This window comes from Chiloscyllium punctatum, chromosome 40, assembly GCF_047496795.1.
Source record: "Chiloscyllium punctatum isolate Juve2018m chromosome 40, sChiPun1.3, whole genome shotgun sequence".
In the NCBI taxonomy this organism is placed as follows: Eukaryota; Metazoa; Chordata; class Chondrichthyes; order Orectolobiformes; family Hemiscylliidae; genus Chiloscyllium; species Chiloscyllium punctatum.
This window is the reverse complement of record NC_092778.1, coordinates 21,431,491-21,447,601: the sequence shown is the minus strand read 5'-3', so window position 1 is coordinate 21,447,601 and position 16,111 is coordinate 21,431,491. Positions and strand designations below refer to the sequence as shown.

Sequence of the window (16,111 nt, the reverse complement as noted above, 5' to 3'; positions counted from 1 at the left end):
ACAAAACCAACTCTATCAAATCTGTGTGTGTGTGTGTGTGTGTGTGTGTGTGTGTGTGTGTGTGTGTGTGTGTGTGTGTGTGTGTGTCACTTTGCTGAGGCAGAAACTAGGTTGAAGAGAGTGAAGCAAAATCAAATGAAGATATATTTCAAGACATAATTACAGTGAGCTAGAAACAGCTTAGACTGAATTTCCATTAAGGATGGAGCATTTCAATGATGTTTCCTTCTCAATCCCATCAATCCCATGCTGTGTATGAAACAGATTTTTACAAACTCTAGATAGTAAGTATTTTAAAAAGCTGCTGGAAGTCAACATTCTGTACACTGCTGAGGCCTGTGAATGAGGATGAACATTATAGCTATTGCATGTTGTCCAGAGGTAGCAGTATTGCTGTATCTTTAATGCAAGGCCCTACATTGCAGAAGATGTAAGTAAATTAAGTGAGACACTATTTTGGGAAGGCAAAAGGAGAAGGTGACAGCACAGTGCACACATGCTATATCTAATTAGCCACAAAAATTATCGTATCTTGGAGAGCCACAGATATGCTGTAGCGATAATAGAAGGAAAATAACAGGATTGGCTTATTAAGAAGGGTCTCCTGCACCACTTCATTAGATTGATTAATTGAAAACGGTTTACAAAGTCAGAGCAGCCACACGCCTCTTCACTTATTAATGGCTATTGCCGGAAGCAGTTGAAAGAGCGTTCACTCTCGTGATTTGACTGGTTATGTCACACGGCGGGTGTGGGTGGTTGGGGAACTCTCAATCTGGGCCAAGCTTTCCCAGGTAGGAGCGAGAGGGCAAAGGGTAAAGACTACTGTCACCTGCTTCACAGAACACAGCCGCACAATCGCTGAGCTATTAAAACAGAGCTACACCTCCGACACTGTCGGAAATGCTTAATAATCAGTAACACGTTGTTAATGAAGAGCCAGTTTCAGTCCAACGATGGATTGTTGGTGTGGACAGTCAGGGAAATGGAACTCTTCCTGCCAATAATTGTGGTTAGTAAGATATAATAATGTAATTGCAGCAAGTATGGTGAAAGAGCGAGGTCACCATTACATTTTCACTCAGACTAAAATTACTAGATATCTCTTCCTCGAAGCAATCATATCCTTCCAAAGGAGAGTAAAATTCAACACCTGCACTCAATTCAGTCATATTTCATACAGAAACCTTTCTGATGTTTCACACAAGCAAATAATGTGTGGGTTATGTCTTCTTCCAATGAAAGCAATTCGAGTGCAGTTTTGTATGGATAAGATGAGTTATCCTGACTTCAGCACTCTCATTACTTCTAACTTGAGATGTGTTAAAATGTCTTTATGTCCTACTCTCTCTCATGACTCTGCAAGATGCCATCGTTTGTGATATCTGTCTCGGTTTCTCTCGAGTGAGTTATGCAGATTGGGCTGGGAGCAGTACATGGCTCGGGTGTCCCTGCAGATTGCTGGCGCATTTAGCATCTCTGATGGCAAGTGCATCATGGACAATGTTTCCGGAACATAATGTGGTGAGGGTACATGGTGACAGAGCCCCACGGCGTCATCACTTGGCCAGAGGCTGACTGAGGATAAATTCAGAATCCTTTAGGAATCTCTCACTGGTTTGTAATTGGCAAACATTGGACAGTTACAGAAACATATTCTTCTCTTTGCAGTGTGAAACCAAGCATGAAGTACATTTGCCATGGTGTACGGTGCAGAAAGAGTCCTCTTTGGCTTATTCTTTCATGGGATGGGGAAGTCAATGAAGAGGCCAGTATTGTTGGACTGAGTGACTTACTCATCCATCCCAGAGGCCAGATAGAAGTCACCTGTTATTGCTGTGGATCTGAACAAAGGATGGTCTTTTGATCAGTTTTTTTCAGCAATCAATGTTGCTTTCAAGGTCACCCTCCCTGAGATTAGCTTTTGTATTGCAGAATTTCATTCACTGAATTCAAATTGCCCAGTTACCATGGCAGGAGTTGAACCCTTGTACCCAAGGCATTAGCTTGAGCCTCTTTGTTGTGGTCCAATGACATTAGCATGACCATTAGCACCCCCATTGTCCCTTATTATCTACTCAATTATCGTTCCTCACCTAAACTTGCAATCATAGCCTAATTTTATCCCATTTGCCAGCACTTGACCCATATCCCTGTAAACCCTTCCTATTCAGATACCCATCCAGATGCCTTTTAAATGTTGCAATTCTACTAGCCTCCACCACTTTGTCTGGCAGTTCATTCCATACACGTACCACCCTCTGCATAAAAAAGTTGCTCTTTAGGTCCCTTTTAAATCTTTCCCCTCTTTCCCTAAACCTATGCCCTCTAGTTCTAAACTCCCCCACCCCAGGGAAAAAGATCCATTCCCCTCATGATTTTATAAACCTCTATAAGCTCACCACTATATCGAATCTCATTAACTAACTACCCCATCCCTGTGGTGTTCTCCTCCTCCGGTTCAATCCCCACCTTGCCATGCAGTATTCCTGGAACAGCTCACTGGATATCCGCCAAAAGATCCCTTGCGCCCAAACCATTTCGGAAAGGATGCAGTTCACCCAGACACATGTTGGCATTCCAGCATTGCTCCTGAGGGGCAACATAATGGCACACAGCAGCCACAATGCCACACTGCTGTTGGCACAGGGTCGACAGAAGAAGTTATCTCGAGCAACTGAGGGTGCGAGCTGTCCAAATGAGTGTGAAGCCAAGCGAGAAGGAAATAATGGAAAGGAAGAAGTCACTCACGTGGGTATGTACTGACAGTGAAAGGACTTTGTCCGACAAGGTGTGAGTTTGTGACAACACTGCAACGACCAACAGATGTGAAATCAGTGCAGTAAATTATTAAGTTCAAGAACTACCTTACAAATTTCTCACTGGACCTCTGCCCAAGCTCACTGCGAAGGACATTCAATGGAATTGTGACGCAGAGCAAGAAGCAACTTGGCTGAGGATGAATCATCCAGCATTGACAATGCCAGTGCTGAGGTTCTATGTAGCTCCAGGACTTGGGGCAACCCTCATGCAGTAAAGACCACCAGTCCACAACATTAACACCAACTGAATGTGCTCAACATTGATTGAGAAAGCATGTCTTTGCTGCGAGTGTTTTAATCAAACACTTATTTGGGAGAGACAAAATGACAGTAGAGTCTGACCACAAGCCACTTTAAAGCATCTCACTCAAACCACTTGAACCTGCTACCACAAAGAGTGTGGTATCCTTTGCAGAGATATAATTCTGGAAGTTACGTACCAACGACATATGCATTGCAGATATGCTGTCAAGTGCAGCACTCCCTATGGAGAAAGTTTGTGATGCTAGAGCAGGCTGGGATATTTTGTAGAACCACCCAATGGCTTGAGGTGCTCGAGAAATCATCTTCCCAGCAGAGACATGGAACCCTCCTGAGAAACGTTATGGCCGGATTGTGGGTTGTAAAACAAATCTCTCCTCCTTTCCTCACACACCTGTCTGTAGTGGATTCTTTTTAGACCGTGGCAGCACATTTTCTACCTTCCCTCTGTGGAGTTTGTACAGACACTGGTGGAGTTAAACCAGGAATAGGGTTCATTTCAAAGACACTTCGGCTCCAGAGAATGCTTCAAACTTCTAGTGCCTTTACAAATGTACACAGAAAGATACAATTGGAAAGGATAAAGAGACTATTCAATTAATCACAACTTACTGACAAAGCTAATTTGGCAATGTCCCAGCTTTCAAGATGGAGTCCAAAAGTCTGAAATTGGAGTTAGCAGTCTGGATTTCCATTATGGTGATGGTTGATTTGCTGATAAGTAGTTAAGCAGTTATTTGTCGTTAATCTCTTTAAATGTCTACTGCAGACGTTTTGCTGAAATATAACTTCTGCTTCACTGACTAGACAAAAAAGGAGTTTTATTAGCAGAAGGTACATTACAGATTATTGGCTGTTTTCTACAAGCCAGAGCCTTCACCTTTGGAGCACAGATTTAAATATATTGACATTGTCATTAGATGTTGTGTGAAATATATTTCACCCCTAAACTGACTGGGTGACACAGTGGCTCAGCGGTTAGCACCGCTGCCTCACAGCGCTAGGGGCCCAGATTCGATGCCAGCCTTTGGCGACTTTCTGTGTGGAATTTGCTCATTTTCCCTCCTCTCTCCAGGTGCTCCACTTTCTTCCCACAGTCCAAAATATGCAGTTTAGGTGGATTGGCCGTGGGAAATTGACTCATAGTGTCCAGGGATGTGCAGGTTTGGTGCATGAGCTATGGGAAATGTGGAGTTATGGAGCTAGGATGGTGGGGAGAGTCTGGGGGGGATGCTGTTTGGAGGGTTGGTACAGACTCAATGGGCCAAATGGCCTCTATCTGCACTGATCGGATTCTATGACTGCTAGTTCACAATTGTATGTTTAAAAAGAGAGTTGGATTGTGTATTGTGTGGGTCATATGACTAAACCTTCTGTCAGACATGAGGATGGGGGAGTGGAACATAGGCATCCATCAAGGCAAAGGCATATAGCTCAATGCCGATGGTGTCAAGCTTCTTGAGTGTTGTTGGAACTGTACCCATCATCCAGGCAAGTGAGGATTATTCCATCGTACTCCTGACTTGTTGCATTTGGAATAGGTCTGCTTCAGTACCTGAGGAGATGCAAATGGTGCTGGTCATTATGCAATCATTGGCGAACATCCCCACTTCTGACCTTTGTTTTTAGATTAGATTACTTACAGTGTGGAAACAGGCCCTTCAGCCCAACAAGTCCACACCAACCCGCCGAAGCGCAACCCACCCATACCCCTACATTTACCCCTTACCTATCACTATGGGCAATTTCCCATGGCCAATTCACCTGACCTGCACATCTTTGGACTGTGGGAGGAAACCGGAGCACCCGGAGGAAACCCACGCAGACACTGGGAGAACGTGCAAACTCCACACAGTCAGTCGCCTGAGGTGGGAATTGAACCCAGGTCTCTGGCGCTGTGAGGCAGCAGTGCTAACCACTGTGCCACCGTGCCGCCCTTATAGTGGAGGAAATGTCATTGATGAAGCAGCTGAAGATGGCTGAGCCTAGGACACTACCCTGAGGAACTCCTACAGAGATGTTCTGGAACTGAGATGACTGACCTCCAACAACCACAACCAGCTTTGATATCAAGGGCTGTCACTCTCTCCTCACCTCTAGCATACAGCTCTTTTGTCCATATTTGAACCAAGGCTGTAATGAGGTCAGGAGCTGAGGGGTGGAACCCAAACTGGGCGTCACTAGACATGTTATTGCTGAGCAGGTTCTGCTTGATAGCACTGTTAGTGACACCTTCCATCACTTTACTGATGTTTGAGAGTAAACTGATGGGATGGTAATTGGCCGGGTTGGATTTGTCCTACTTTTTGAGCACAGGACAGACCTGGTCAATTTTGCACATTGTCAGGTAGATGCTAATGTTCAAGATTGGACTCATTTTCTTTGGAGCAGATAAGATTAAGAGGTGAATTTATTGAGGTATTAAAAATTATAAACATTTTGGACAAGGTAGAGTGGATACTCTGTTTCTACTAGTTGGTATGTCAGTAACCAGGGTGCACAACTTCAAAATTGTCAGCAAGACAGTTCAGAGTGAGATGAGGAGAAACGTCTTTACTCTGAGAGTTATTAGGATTTGGAATGCACTACCTGGGAGAGTGAGGGAGGCAGATTCCATAGAAGGTGTTAAAAGAGAGCAGGATATATATTTGAAAATGCTCAATTTAGGGGGTTACAGAGAAAGGGCTGGAGAATATGACTAGTTGGATAGCTCTTTCAGGATCCAGTACAGACAGAGTGAGTAAAATGGCCTTCTGTACTGTAAATCCCATGATTCTAAACAACTCAGTAAACCCTATAAACAGGGACCGTAGAACTGCCTTCCCAGTCATTCCTTCCACCCAGAACACCTTTTTTTTTGTCTGTTCATATAATGGGGTTTTTATTAAGGGGTTAGAACTATAACTGGTAGAGTTATATGTCAATGGCTTATAATCATTTATCCGTAGCTAGAATGTATTCATTTGTAATCAGTAGAATTTTTCCTCAGTAAAGAAACTTAGACTGAGCTTTTTGACAACGTGGGTCTGAAAGGCAGGTCAATTAGGGATTCTAAATACTTAAGTTGTTAACTTTCATGGTGACTCTGGGAATGGCTAGACTTGATTTCCAGCTTGCTACCCACCAAATGAGTATGCTTAACTGGTCTGTCAGACAGCTCTCCCAATCTTCGCAACCTCCCCCCCCCGCCCAGATGTTGGTAAGGGTGCTGTTGCAGGGTTAACAGAGCTGAAGTTGCCACTTCATCGATGTCACATGGTCCATCTAGTTCCATTGCCTTTTTTTTGAGACTTTTTAGCAGTCGGATAAAAGTGAATGGCATACTCAGCCATTTCAGAGGACAGTTAAGTGTCAACCACATCGCAATGGGTCTGGAATCACCAAGGAAGGATGGCAATCCCCAAGGACATCAGTGAACCAAGTTTTATTTTACAACAATGGATAATAGCTTCATAGCCATTATTGGAGTTTTAATTCCATAGGATTTATTTTAATCCACATGCCACAATCTGAGATTTGATCCTGGAACGTTAGGACATTACCCGGTAATCAGATAATTTCTAGTGCAGCAACAATACTACCCTGTCATCATAATCACCAACTAATGCTGCAATTTGATCTTCCAAGCAAAAGTCTATCAAAACCCCTGAATATTCAGCTCGAAGATTTGGTCACCTTGCAACCATATCTCTGTCATGGCTATAATTCCATTCCAATTTACTTCCATTGTGCTATCATTTCATCTATTCTGTTACAAGACTGTTTAATCCTGTGTATCATTTCTATACTCAATGAGATTAGACTATTGTCACAAAGGTAACCAGGCAAGACAGAATCACCTCCAGTGTATCTGGACAAAGAGGTATTTGAACTGTTTATGTGCAAACTTTATGTAGAACAGTTAAAAGAAACTGTCAGGAGTATTTTTGGATTTATGGTATTGTTGATTTAATATTCAGGAAGGCAGTAGCCTAGTGGTATTATCACTGAACTGAGATTATTTCAGAGATCCGTGTAATGATCCAGGTACTTATGTTCAAATCCCACCATGGTTGAATTTAAATTCAATAGAAATTTACTGTTGAAAAGGATATGGAAAGTATAGACTGTAGGGAAATAGATGGTGACATCTTGCAAAATGTCCAGATTACAGAGGAGGAAGTGCTGGATATCTTGAAATGGTTAAAGGTGGACAAATCCCCAGGACCTGATCAGGTGTACCCAAGAACTCTGTGGGAAGCTAGAGAAGTGATTGCTGGGCCTCTTGCTGAGATATTTGTATCATCGATAGTCACAGTTGAGGTGCTGGAAGACTGGAGATTGGTAAACATGGTGCCACTGTTTAAGAAGGGCAGTAAAGACAAACCAGGGAACTATAGACCGGTGAGCCTGACCTTGGTGGTGGGCAAGTTATTCGAGGGAATCCTGAGGGACAGGATGTACATGTATTTGGAAAGGAAAGGACTGATTCGGGATAGTCAACATGGCTTTGTGCGTGGGAAATCATGTCTCACAAACTTGATTGAGTTTTTTGAAGAAGTAACAAAGAGGATTGATGAGGGCAGAGCAGTAGATGTGATCTATATGGACTTCAGTAAAGCGTTCGACAAGGTTCCCCAAGGGAGACTGATTAGCAAGGTTAGATCTCACAGAATACAGGGGGACCTAGCCATTTGGATACAGAACTGGCTCAAAGGTAGAAGACAGAGGGTGGTGGTCGAGGGTTGTTTTCAGGCTGGAGGCCTGTGACCAGTGGAGTGTCACAAGGATTGGTGCTGGGCCCTCTACTTTTTGTCATTTACATAAATGATTTGGATGCAAGCATAAGAGGTACAGTTAGTAAGTTTGCAGATGACACCAAAATTGGAGGTGTAGTGGACAGCGAAGAAGGTTACCTCAGATTACAACAGGATCTGGACCAGATGGGTCAATGGGCTGAGAAATGGCAGATGGAGTTAATTCAGATAAATGCGAGGTGCTGCATTTTGGGAAAGCAAATCTTAGCAGGACTTATACACTTAATGGTAAGGTCCGAGGGAGTGTTGCTGAACAAAGAAACCTTGGAGTGCAGGTTCATAGCTCCTTGAAAGTGGAGTTGCAGGTAGATAGGATAGTGAAGAAGGCATTTGGTATGCTTTCCTTTATTGGTCAGAGTATTGAGTACAGGAGTTGGGAGGTCATGTTGCAGCTGTACAGGACATTGGTTAGGCCACTGTTGGAATATTGCGTGCAATTCTGGTCTCCTTCCTATCGGAAAGATGTTGTGAAACTTGAAAGGGTTCAGAAAAGATTTACAAGGATGTTGCCAGGGTTGGAGGATCTGAGCTACAGGGAGAGGCTGAACAGGCTGGGGCTGATTTCCCTGGAACGTCGGAGGCTGAGGGGTAACCATATAGAGGTTTACAAAATTATGAGGGGCATGGAAAGGGTAAATAGACAAAGTCATTTCCTTGGAGTGGGGGAGTCCAGAACTAGAGTGCATAGGTTTAGGGTGAGAGGTGAAAGATATAAAAGAGATCTAAGGGGCAACCTTTTCACGTAGAGCATGGTAGGTGTATGGAATGATCTGCCAGAGGAAGTGGTGGAAGTTGGTACAATTGCAACATTTAAGAGGCATTTGGATGGGTATATGAATAGGAAGGGTTTGGAGGGATATGGACCGGGTGTTGGCAGGTGGGACTAGATTGGGTTGGGATATCTGGTCGGCGTGGACGGGTTGGACCGAAGGGTCTATTTCCATGCTGTACATCTCTCTGACTCTATGACTCTAAGAGTCTGATGATGACCATTGCCGATATTTGGGAAAAATCCATCTGGGTCACTGATGTCCTTTAGGGAAGGAAGCTGCCATCCTTACCTGTTCTGGCCTACATGTGAATCCAGACCCACAGCAATGGGGTTGACTCTCGTCTGCACTTGGTGCAATCAGGGACAGGCAATAATGCTGGTCTGGCCCACAAAGCCCTCATCTGATGAATGAATAAAACACCATTGACCTCGAAACCGTGCGTTTTGTGACTTGAAGTGGGAGTTACTGATATACGCTGTTAGGAATTTCTGAAATTGTCTCATTGCGACCAGAGTTAAACATTTAGGTTCACTATCTTGGAGCAGCCTCAATGTTCTGTACGATCAAGGTTGAGCTCTGTCTCTGGCTATAATCAAGATGAAATATCTGATATTAGAGAGGTTTACAACACACAGAGAAAGGATCTTTGGTCCATCAAGTCTGTGCTGATCAAAACAGGCAAACCAGGGCAGGACTTATGCACTTCATGGTAATGTCCTGGGGAGTGTTGCTGAACAAAGAGACCTTGGAGCGCAGGTTCATAGCTTCTTGAAAGTGGAGTCTCGGGTAGATAGGATAGTTTGTGATGAAGCTGCTCCTTTAACAAGGTTATGAAGTCCTTGGCCTTTTTTTCAGAAATGACACAGACTCTGAAAGGTTGGGGGTGGGGGCATTGAAAGGCTTTGGGGCCAATTTGATAATAGCTAACAGATACTGCCTCAGGCAGAAGGCTTTCATGTTTTTAAAAACAACACTTGTACAATGAAAGGGGAGTGGCCAGTTCCCCCGGCTCAATCTTTCTCAAGTTTGGTTTGGTTCTTAGCAGTAGTGTGAAAAAAGCTAGTGGAGCCAGAAGAGGTAGGTCTTCTCTCTCTCTCTCTCTCTCTCTCTGACTTCCTTCCTGTAAGAACCTGGGTTTGACTTTACCTTTTGAGCCAAGGGGTATTTATGGGGATTGTTGCAAGCACTTGGAACACCATCATTAAGTTGGGATGGTTCTGTTGGGTTTTCAGAGAGGTTAAATTACTCGGTATTCTGTTTTCTGTTGTTTGTGTTTCATTCAGCAATCTTGTAAATAAATTCTGTTTTGTTTAAAATTATTGACCAGCTGATTCTGTCCTGGAATACCCACTTTACACCTGCTTAAAACAACGAGCTAAGATAAGGTCTGGGCTACTTTCTTGAAATGTTTGGAGAGGTCTGGCCTGGTCCGTAACATCGTGAAGAAGGCATTAGGTATGCTTGCCTTTAGTAGTCAGAGTATTGAGTACAGGAGTCGGGAGGTCATGCTGTGGCTGTACAAGACATTGGTTAGGCCACTTTGGGAATATTGGGTAAAGTTCTGGTCTCCCTGCTGCAGAAAGAATGTTGTGAAATCTGAAAAGGTTCAAAAAAGATTTACGAGGACGTTGCCAGAGCTGGAAGGTTTGAGCTATGGGAGAGGCTGAACAGGCTGGGGCTGTTTTCCCTGGAGCGTCGGAGGCTGAGGGGTGACCTTATAGAAGTTTGAAAAGTCATGAGAAACACGGATAGGAAAAATAGACACGGTCTTTTCCCTGGTGTGAGGGAAGTCCAGAACTAGAGGGCATGGGTTTAGGGCGAGAGGGGGAAGATTTAAAAGGGACCTAAGGGCATTTCCACATAGAGGGTGGTGCATGTATGGAATGAGCTGCCAGAGGAAGTGGTGGAGGTTGGTACAATTGCAGCATTTAAAAGGCATCTGGATGGGTATATGAATAGGAAGGGTTTGGAGGGATATGGGCCGGGTGCTGGCAGGTGGGACTAGATTGGGTTGGGATATCTGGTCAGCATGGAGGAGTTGGACCGAAGGGTCTGTTGCATGCCGTACATCTCTATCACTCTATGAGTCTATAACCTTCCCCCCCACCCCCCCGACCTATTTTTAACCTATTTTCCAGCATTTGGCTCATCGTCTTGTGTGCCGTGGCATTGTAAGTGCACATCTTCATTGTTAGGAGGGTTTCTGCCTCTCCCACCCGGACAGGCAGAGAGTCCCAGATTCCCACCACCCTCTGGATGAAAAGACTTTTCCTCCCAACCTGTCAACACCTTTCTTTTCACACTCAAGATTCATTCCGTAATGATTCAGCGCACGTGCTTTTGACTCATTCAGCTCTGTGAATCTGTGACTCTCTGACTGTGTGCCACCTCGCTGTGTTAATGAGGAGATCCCATCCTACCTTTCGCCAGTGTTGTTACATTCTGACTTTGAGCTGAGGAGTGGACAACGGAACCAGAGATTCCCATGCCCTCCGGTCGGCCTGCTGAGGGCTTCCAGAATTTTCCACTTTTGGAGTTTGTGTTCCAGCTTGTGCATCTTGCCTAAGGGATGTCGGAGTCAATCCCTCCCCACCCCCCCCAATTCAGTGCCTTCAGGCCTTGGAGAGGCAGGCAGGAACAGAAAATGTGCCCACACTTGACATACAAAAGAGACACATTCCGCCCGGGAAACGGGGAGTGAGTTAAAAACAAACCAGCATGTTCTCCCCTCACAATGACAAGATGTACTGCCTCTGAGCACTGCCTTTTCAAGTATTTCTGAACAGTTCTTTCTCAAACAGTCACAATCAGCAATGTAAAGATGTTATTGCAATACCAGTCATAACACTGCCTCTTTCTATGTGCATAATTACAGTGACAGACACTACACTTTATTCCATTAATAACAAGACCAGAAACGAACTTTCTCTCATGGAACTACCCTTCCTGTGATTTAGTTTCATGGGAAGTATTCCCTGCCAAAACAAATGAAAAACATTTTACAGCCCCAGTAGAAATCTGTTTGAAATCCTGTAATGGAGTCCCTGCCTTTGTTCTCTGCACACCTTCTGATGTGTGTGCACCTGAGAAATATCAGTGTTTACGCAGACCGGGAGTTCATTTTCCATAATGGATTTTTAGAATCAAAATATTTGCCCAAGGGCACAAAAACATGGTGACGTGTCACAGCTGTCACGTTGTTGAGGTAGAGAAAAATCAGATTGTTGACAATCTTTTCAGATTATTTGACACTGAGAGTTTCTGTGTGTTTAGGAAAGCTCAGTGTGAGACAATACAAATTGAGCCTGGACAGACTAACTGCGAGCCACAGTGTGAGTCATGGAATTGGCAAGGACTTGGTAAACTAAGAAATGTTCAGGACAATATATCTAGAAGGAAAAACACCATGCACTTTTACGTCACCACAATTTTGGACTTCTTATTTGTGAAAGGACATGCAAAGGAGTGCAAAGAAGGTTCACTCATTTAAGGTTTGGGACGAGGAAAGGTCAGACAGGTTGGGCTGTATCCTTTGTAGATCTTATTGAGCCATATAATGGAAGGCACTGCTGATTCCCAGCACCAGGGGCCTGGGTTCGATTCCAGCCTCGGGGATTGTCCATGTGGAGTTTGTCCATTCTCCCCTTGTCAGTGTGGGTTTCAGATTAGATTACTTACAGTGTGGAAACAGGCCCTTCGGCCCAACAAGTCCACACCGACCCGCTGAAGCGCAACCCACCCATACCCCTAAGCCAACAGTATTGGCAATTTAGCATGGCCAATTCACCTAACCTGCACATTTTTGGACTGTGGGAGGAAACCGGAGCACCCGGAGGAAACCCACGCAGACACTGGGAGAATGTGCAAACTCCACACAGTCAGTCGCCTGAGGCGGGAATTGAACCCAGGTCTCTGGCGCTGTGAGGCAGCATTGCTAACCACTGTGCCACCGTGCCGCCCATTACATGCCTTTACGTGCTCTGGTTTCCTTCCACAGTCGAATGAGTTTAGGTGGATTGGCCCTACTAAATAGTCCATTGAGGGATGTGTAGGTTGGGTGGGCTAGCCATGGGAAATGCAGGAATAGGGCACTGGTGGACTGCCCTTTGAGAGGTCAGTGTGGACTTGATCGATGGAATGGATCCATTCTACTGGGATTCTATGAGAATGTTGACAAGCTGATAGAGACCATTGGGTCTGCACTGCCAATGAGATCACAGCTGATCTGATGATCCTCAACTCCACGTTCCTACCTTTTTCCTTAAAAATCTTTGCCTATCTCAGCCTTGAATAATTCAGCATTTTTAGTAAAGTATTCGAAAAATTCACCAGCCTCTTAGAGAAAAGAATTCCACCTCATCGTTGTCTTAAATTCTGATTCATTATCCTAGTTCTATTCTCTCCGACAAGAGGCAACAACCTCTCCATATCCACCCTGTCAAAGTCCCCTGAGAATTTTATATGCTTCAGTAAGGTGGACTCGTCACTGTTAAATGAGCACAGTCCAACTTAATCAACCTCCCTTCATTAGACAGTTCCTCTGTGCCTGGTATTAGCTGAGAGAATCCTTTCTGGATTGGCCTAAAACTAGTGGGCCCAGTTTAGTTTAGGTTAGTTAGTTCACTTACAGGGTGGAAACAGGCCCTTCGGCCCAACAAGTCCACACCGACCCGCTGAAGCGTAACCCACCCATACCCCTACATCTACCCCTTACCTAACACTACGGGCAACTTAGCATGGCCAATTCACCTGACCTGCACATCTTTGGACTGTGGGAGGAAACCGGAGCACCTGGAGGAAACCCACGCAGACACGGGGAGAATGTGCAAACTCCACACAGTCAGTCACCTGAGTCGGGAATTGAACCCAGGTCTCTGGTGCTGTGAGGCAGCAGTGCTAACCACTGTGCCACCGTGCCGAACCCCTTTAAAAGTAAGAACATAAGAACTAGGAACAGGAGAAGTCCATCTGCCCTTTGAGCCTGCTCCACCATTCAATAAAATCATGGCTGATCTTTTCATAGCCTCAGCATCACTTACCCGCCCTCTCACCATAACCCTCCATTTTTTTGCTGTTGAGGACTCTATCTATCTTTGCCTTAAAAACATTGGGTGATTGCCGTTGCAAGAGAGAGAGAGAGAGATGAAAGAAGGATATGATTCTTTGGAATGTCTTTCCTCCCCAGAGTGGTGTTGTGGAGAGGGGCGTGTTACAGAATGGGGATGGAAGTGTCATCACAGCAGAGATAGATTTGCAAACCAGGGAATGAAATCTGGGCGGGAATGTGGAGTTGAGATAGCACGCAGATCATCTACAATCTGATTGAGCAGCGGAGTGGTACTGTGTGGGCTGAATGACCTAATCCTGCCACTAATTTGCATGCTGAGACGTTCCAACTTCAATGAATAGCCTGAGATGCTTTGCATGGAGGGAGAAACAGAGGCTAACACAACGGGTGAGACCATTAACACAGATGATCAGAATCTGGGTCGAAGCATCTAGGTATACGAATTGGTGGAAGCTCATTTTAGCTCTTTGAGCCTTCTCTGTCCTTCAATAATATTCTCATCAACTCAACTGTGTCCTCAATCCACTATTCTGGCTAACCGCCACCCCTCCCCTTCCCAGACAAGACATAGTTTGACAAGACTTTGAGGGGGAAAGACTACCATCCCTTGGGGAAAGTCATTCCTCCTGGTGGCTCAGTGGTTAGCACTGCTGCCTCACAGCGCCAGGGACCTGGGTTCGATTCCAACCTTGGACGACAGCCTGTGTGGAGTTTGCACATTCCCCCTGTGTGCTGGTTAGACGAATTGGCCGTGCTAAATTGCCATAGTGTTCAGGGATGTGTAAGGGTAGGTGCATTAGTCAGGGGTAAATATAGGGGAATGGGTCTGGAGGGTCAGTGTGGTCTTGTTGGGCCGAAGGGCCTGTTTCCACACTGTAGGGAATCTATATTCGATGCCATAGCATAAGAGACTCCTCAGCAAAATCACTTCTGAATTTCAGTCATGCCTCAAACCACAAGATTTTCTCAATCCTTTCGTGTGAGTCATTTCCCTTCAGGAAACAGAGAAAATATTTAAAAATAAAACATAATCAAGGCAAGTATGTTTTCACGTATCACATGTTTACTGACAGTTACTTTTTAACTCACTCATGTGTCATGGGCATTGCTGGCTGGGCTCGCATTTATTGTCCATTCCTAGTTACCCTTGAGAGGGTTGGTGACGAGCTGCCTTCTTGAACCGCTGCAGTCCCATAATGCCCTTAGGAAGGGAATTCCAGGATTTTGATCCAGGGACACTGAAGAAATAGTGATATATTTCGGTGAGGGACTTGGAGAGGAGTTTGCAGGTCGTGGTGTTACCATGTATCTGCTACCCTTTTCCTTTTGGGTGAAAGTGGTTGTGGCTTTGGAAGGTGCTGTCGAAGGAGCCTTGGTGAATTTCTGCAGTGCATCTTGTAGATAGTGCACACTGCTGCTACTGGGTGTCAGTGATGGGGGGGGGGGGGGAGTGGATTCTTGTGAATGTGGTGCCAATCAAGCAGGCTGCTTTGTCCTGGATGGTATCAAGCTTCTTGAGTATTTTTGGGGCTGCACCCATCCAGGCAAGTGAAAGGTATTCCATCACACTCCTGACCTGTGCCTTGCAACTGATGGACAGGCTTTGGAGAGTCAGGAGGTGAGTTACTCGATGCAGGATTCCTAGTCTCTGACGTACTCTTCTCAGTCAATGTACTTGGTGGGAAGAATGTTCTCCAATGCCAACTTTTATGGTGATTTTATTTGCATGTGTGTACCTTTGCTTGAGGATCGAACATGACTTGAGATAAATATTCAGTGTTTGATTTTCATGAAAAGACAATTATTGAGGATGCTCAAGTAAGAGCAGAAAATACCCGAGAAACTCAGCAGGACTGGCAACATCAGTGGAGAGAGAACCAGAGTTAACATTTTGAGTCTGGTATGACTCATCTCCAGAACGTAGTTCAGAGTGGTGCTGGAAAAGCACAGCAGGTCAGGCAGCATCTGAGGAGCAGGAGAATCGACGTTTCGGGCAAAAGCCCTGACCTGCTGTGCTTTTCCAGCATGACTCTGATCTAAACTCTGGTTTCCAGCATCTGCAGTCCTCACTTTTGCCTATTCATCTCCATGTTATACAGTCATAAAGTCACACAGTTGTACAGCACAGAAACTGATCCTTTGGTCCAACTCGCTCATGCCAACCAGATATCATATATTAATCGAGTCCCATTTGCCAGCATTTGGCCCATATTCCTGTAAACCCTTCCAGACTTTAAATGTTGTAACTGTACCAGCATCCACCACATCCTCTGGCATCTCATTGTGTACCTTCTGTGTGAAAAAGTTGCCCCTTACGTCCCTTTTAAGTCTTTCTCCTCTCGCCTTCAAAATATGCCCTTCAGTGTTGGACTCTGCTATGCTGAAGAAAAG

At 44.9% G+C, this 16,111-nt stretch overlaps 1 long non-coding RNA gene across 1 annotated transcript in view; it reads right to left on the bottom strand.

The window, feature by feature from the left end:
- Positions 1 to 3,887: 3,887 nt before the first annotated feature.
- LOC140464420 (uncharacterized) overlaps positions 3,888 to 16,111 on the bottom strand; it is a 28,159-nt gene continuing 15,935 nt past the window's right edge. The window contains exon 3 of the long non-coding RNA XR_011954923.1: positions 3,888 to 4,638. This is a non-coding gene — a long non-coding RNA (uncharacterized lncRNA). The remainder of the gene's footprint in view (positions 4,639 to 16,111) is intronic.